General features: G+C 37.7%; 1 long non-coding RNA gene across 2 annotated transcripts; it reads right to left on the bottom strand.

Moving 5' to 3' along the window:
* Window positions 1-244: 244 nt before the first annotated feature.
* LOC150036421 (uncharacterized) lies at window positions 245-5,166 on the bottom strand. Of its 2 annotated transcripts, none has more exons than XR_016529252.1 (9): window positions 4,543-5,166; window positions 4,383-4,448; window positions 4,074-4,138; window positions 2,360-2,621; window positions 1,638-1,903; window positions 1,468-1,559; window positions 1,256-1,373; window positions 689-858; window positions 245-524 (listed from the first exon to the last, which is right to left on the bottom strand). It is a non-coding gene; the product is annotated as an uncharacterized LOC150036421 (long non-coding RNA). The 2 variants fall into 2 exon arrangements; XR_016529253.1 differs by having other exon boundaries at window positions 1,468-1,533.
* Window positions 5,167-5,803: the final 637 nt, after the last annotated feature.

The raw sequence follows: 5,803 nt of genomic DNA, 5'->3' as shown, positions 1-5,803 counted from the left end.
CGACAGCTGTAATGATGAAGTTATGGCTCACTGCTGCTTTTGTAGCAGTATGGGTGTTGTCACATCGCCTTATCTTGTTGATACTCCCATGGTATGCGTCCGAGCTTACTTTAGCTGAAGTTATCAACGCATTCTACTCATCTTGCTGTAACAACCCCACTTTCTAGGACTACTAAAAAGGGGATTGCTACTGCATGCATGCCTAAATATTCTCATTGAAGAAAATAAAGTAAATTAATGAAAATAATCATAATCTTAAACTGCATTAAGTCTATAAAAAAAATGTTCTAACATATCTCAAAATCTTAAATCGTTCAATCCGGACATTCTTTTTAACAAGAAACAATTTATAAAAAAATGAATAAATAAATAGATAAATTAATTAATTAAATTATGATAAATCCATGAATGGATAGAAAGAAAACATGCGAAAATATAAACAGTCAAATGCGGAATCGAATTCTGGTTCCTTTGGCACTGTCACGGATTCCTCTTGTCAGTCGCCCGAGTGTACTTGCTCTTACCTGAAAAAAATAAGGATAAAGGTTGAGTATAAAATACTTAGTAAGTGATCCCATTACCGGGGTCAGACTATGCATCCATGAGCAAAGAAAAAAATAGCCCGTGGCTCATATAGTTACATCGGTTTTTGATGATGAAAGGAAAACCAAAAGACGTACTATCTTACCTTGAAACGCATGTCTAGCGGCCCGTAGGCACACCGTCAAACATGATAATAACATGAACGTGAACCCGTCGACCCACGCATGTCTAGTGGCCCGTAGGCAGACCGTCAAACATAATAATAACATGAACGTTAACTGTCGGTTTACGCATGTCTAGCGCCCCGTAGGCACACTGTCAAAACATGAAACATTAAAATAAAAGTAACATGAACGTAAACCTGTCAGCTCACGCATGTCTAACGGCCCGTAGGCACACCATCAAACATGATAATAACATGAACGTTAACCTGTCGATTCACGCATGTCTAGCGGTCCGTAGGCACACCGTTAAACATAATAATAACACACGTCAAGGCAGGACAATAAAACGCTCTACTGGTCTATTCATGCATCACATACATAATATCAGTACTTATTAGAAGTTTTAACATGCTCATAATACTTGTAACTACCATGCAACTAGCAAAACATATTGTCAAACAAAAATCATGCTCCAGAGTCAACCAAGTAACTTGATAGATCTAATCTAGATCGCCTGGCACGAAGGCACCAGTAATAATATCACTTACCTCAACTTGGTCACAAAAGTCCACGCAAATAATTCCTTAAAACCTTTGGAAAACTTGAATCAACCCAAAGTTGTAGCTTGATCCAAACAAATTCCAAAACTTGATTCAAGTAGTCAATCTGATCATGATATAATTCCAAAATCAATAACTTATTTTTTTCCATTATTACTCTCAATCCAAAAGAATAACCAACCAACTTACACAAAACTTACCCAAATTGAAACTTTCTGATGAAGAGAATGATCCTTTCTTTGTTAGCAACGCCTCGAAATTCAAATCTTGAAAGTCGACACAATGGGTAACACTAAAATTGTTTCCAACACCAAGAGGCACTTTAAAAAGACTCAACACCAAACCTTGCCCAAAATAATCCAATTCTTACCCAATCTCAAAAAGGCAGAGGCGGCGAACGGAACGACAAGGAGGCGGCACTGCTCACGGCGGCGAGGAGATCAGGCAGCGGCTGGAACTCATGGCAGCAGCGAGGAACTGCTTGCGGTGGCGTTGGCGAGGAGATTCGGCGAGGTGAGGCTGCTTGCAGCGGCGCTGGTGAGGAGATCCGGCGATGTTGCTTGCGGCGGCGCCAGAACAGCAAGGCTGGCGGCTGTAAGGCGGACGGCGGCGGCTGGAAGGTGTTGGCGGCTAGGGCTGGAAGGAATAGAAGAAGAAGAAGGGAAGGAAAAAGGGTTGCGTACGTGTGGGTTGAGGAGAGAGAGAAGTAAATTTAATTTACTTTTTTTTTTCTTTTTTTTTTTTCATTCCTCTAACCCTTTCCATAAATATATATAACCAAATTAAACTCTTCCTTTTCCCTTAAAAAACAAATTTCTTAATTATCTCCCAATATATATATATATATATATATATATATATTTTCCTTTTCCTTTAAAAAAAAAAAAAATCTAATATACATATTTAATTATCTTTATAGATAATCAAATCTCCCAAAATATAAGCCAAAATAAAACTCAATTAATTCCAAATAATTAAATCATATTTTAGCTTAGCCCAAAAACATAAATCTCATATAATTTATCCAAGTAGCCAACAATAAAAAAAACTTAATTACAAAATAAAAAAATCATATAATTTATCCGAGCTTACTTTAGATGAAGTTATCAACGCGTTCTACCCATTTTGCGATCTTCTATTATGGCTGTCACTCCATGGCCGCAATCTGTATTTGTTCACCGCGTTCTCCATGCATTGGATGCATGCGTTTACCGCAGCTTCCATGCATTGGACGCATGGGGTTGCCGTCTACATTCATCTTTTGCAGTCACCTGGCTTCAGCGCATGTGTTTGTCTGTGATTGCTTATTACAAACGCATGCGTTTAATTCGTGCGATAGCTACAAACATAGACACTTTGGCACAGAATAATGCATAATATTGGGTTAGTGATGTTTTAGGTGCTTATCGACGCAAAACTCGATTTTTCACAAATTCTAAATATTATCACTGCGTTTTCTACCTGTTAGCCCTCATAATTCTAAATAAAAGGCTTATAATAACTAGTATTTTTTCCAGTTATCAGTTAGCTACGTCCACAAGAGAATAATATTATTAGAGAGAATGTTTTTCGAAATTACATCAAAACGACGCTTCTAGGGTTAGAGAGTTTATATAGCGCACTACTCTAGACCCTAGGATCAAAATCGTAAATAACTACAAATAAAGCATTTCAACATATATATATATATATATGTAACGACCCAACCCCCTAGGACTTAGGTAAGGTCGTTACTAAAATAAATGCATGCAAAGAATTTAAAACGACGCTCAGTTATTTGAAATAAATGCTAATTAAAACAAGAGAAGTTCAAAAGATATATATTAAAGGCAACAATAATAGGGTACCCATAAATCATAAAGGTTAATAAATACATATGAATAACAATTCTTAATAATAAGTTTCAAACATCAAAACTAAACATTAAGAGAAACATGAAAAGAACTCTAAATCTCATGATACGGAAGCGTAAAAACTAGTCATAGTGACACGATCACGAATTCTGCTGCGCCATCGTCGGTGCATCTCTACCCTTACTTGAAACATCAACATAAGAAAGAATGAGCATGAAATACTCAGTAAGTAGCCCACCACTGGGGTCAGGTTAGGCATCTATGTCCTCTAGATACCCGCATATGGCACGTAAATACGTGTAACAGATGAGAGACTAAGTCCTATCCTATTGTAGTTAAGTATGCTCACAAAACTGGTGAATCCCGAAGGAAACATAAAACTGGTGAATTCGAAGGAAACACAAACTGGTGAATTCCGAAAGAAACATAAAACTGATGAATCCCGAAGGAAACACAAAACTGGTGAATCCCGAAGGAAACACAAACTGGTGAATCCCGAAGGAAAACACAAACTGGTGAATCCTGAAGGAAACACAAACTGGTGAATCCCGAAGGAAACACAAACTGGTGAGCATCTAACTAATCAATGAGGATATTCACACAGTCTTAACATGCTATGATTCAACATTGTACAGTTCTAAAACATACATAAAATCCTTGATACCATGGCTTCATCACATACACATAATTCTTAATAACATATTATACATCATCCATGTATAACTTATATCATAAATCCACAACATGCAAGTATGCCTCAACACCAGCAGATCAGACATCGACATATGAAAACACATACTATCACATACTAATGATCAAGCACTTAGGTGTGTATGTAAACAAATAAGAATTTGTGCCAGAACATACTTTGATTCAGGTCATACTGTCAATCAACATGCTAGCATACAACTAAAGCCTGACCCGTGGGCAGTTCCAGTGGTAAGATTACTTACCTTAATCGAAGATCCACATATAAACTCCGACAACCAAACGATGACCGCGGTTTGAAGTAACGACCCTAACATACGAATACAACCATTAAATTTCAGTCCAATAATAATTGCGATACCTCAGATTCAAAACCACAATACCCAAAAACATACCCAAAGAACTTGATCAACAACCACTCCAAAATCTTCTTCTAACAGATTTTAAATCCCAATGGACGACAACTTGAAACTTAAAGATACAAGGGTTAAGTCAAACTTAATTCAGTAATCAAAGCGTGCCCACAAACCAACAATAAGGACCATAAATCTTACCAAAACTTTTGTCGAACGATCTTGAATCCGCTGGACAGTCGTTGCTGTAATTTCCCAAGCTCAAATCTAAAATCAAGATAATGCGACTAATTTAATCTTTAATCCAACTTAGTGGGCATCCAAAATCTTTCAAGAAACCCAACCACAAAATAGATCTTACCAAAATCTAAGAGTCCGAAGAAGACCCACGCAACAGAACATAGGCAGCGCGACGATTGAAGGTTGGATGGTGTGCCTAGGGGAGCTTCGACTCAGATCTGGTAGCTGACGAGGCTAGGTGACTCCCGGTGGCGCAACTGCACCCTATGAACGGTGAGTGGCATCACGCGGCACGAGCGAGGTGGTCAACTGGATTCGGCGGTGGGTCGCACGGATCAGATGACTGGACGGAGGAACGGCTCACGGCGGAAGTTTCAACGGCTGGGCTGGGTCATTTGGCTTCAGACCTTGGCTGATGGCACGATGACCCACGAACGAAGCAGCCAGACGATTGATGGCAACTTGCGGATGAAAATCTGACCGGCTAGGTGAGATTGGCACGCGAAGAAGATCTGGACGATCGGTACTTGCTGATGAGGTCGAGTTGACCCGTGCGAACGATGGCCCACGGACGAATGACCGATGAGCTGATGGCGGTCAGACGTGCGATGCCGGTTGGAAAGGAGATGGCAGCGGCTGCTAGGGCACATAGAGAGGGTCTTCACGTTATGGGGAGGAAGAAGAAGAAGGGAGAGAAAAAAGTTTTTTTTTTCTTTTCTTTTTAAAAGAAAAAGGTTATTTTAAATGAAAGAAAATAAAATATAATAAAATGTTATTTATTTTATTCCATTATATTTTATTTCAATTTTATTTTAACCTTTCCCTCATTACACAAATATATCTAAATATATATTCTTAAAACTCTTCCCTTTTTCCTTCAAATTCCAAAATCAAAATCAAATTAATTTCCACAATATAAATTTAAATTCTCGACATTAATTTAAAATTAAATTTACGAAATTAACAAAATTGTCCTCGAATTTTACGAAAATACAGAATTTGAAAAATGAAAAACTTGGGATGTTACAATATATGTACACTTCTCCCAAAGACCAAACCCTCCTAATGGAAGCCAATACGGAATACTCAAATACTTTTACTCCAAAAATGTTATCTTGGAATCAAATTACTTATAATCCTAGATGAAATTTAGAAGACGCTTTTAAACCTTCAATTGAAGATCCAAAATTAAAATGTATTATTGAAAATGAAGATGAAAGTGTAGAAATACAGTTTCAATCTTCAAGATATGAACCTCCTAGATTTTCTACTACATATGAACCTCTTAGATTTTCTACTACGTATGAACCGCCTCAACCAAATACTTCCATAAATCTTCAAGGAGTATGGTTTGATGATACAATACCACAACCTTTTTATAC

Source organism: Benincasa hispida, chromosome 4, assembly GCF_027475165.1.
Source record: "Benincasa hispida cultivar pf3 chromosome 4, pf3_genome.v1.1, whole genome shotgun sequence".
Classification (NCBI taxonomy): Eukaryota; Viridiplantae; Streptophyta; class Magnoliopsida; order Cucurbitales; family Cucurbitaceae; genus Benincasa; species Benincasa hispida.
The sequence above is the reverse complement of the archived record's forward strand: the minus strand, read 5'-3'. Positions and strand labels throughout refer to the sequence as shown.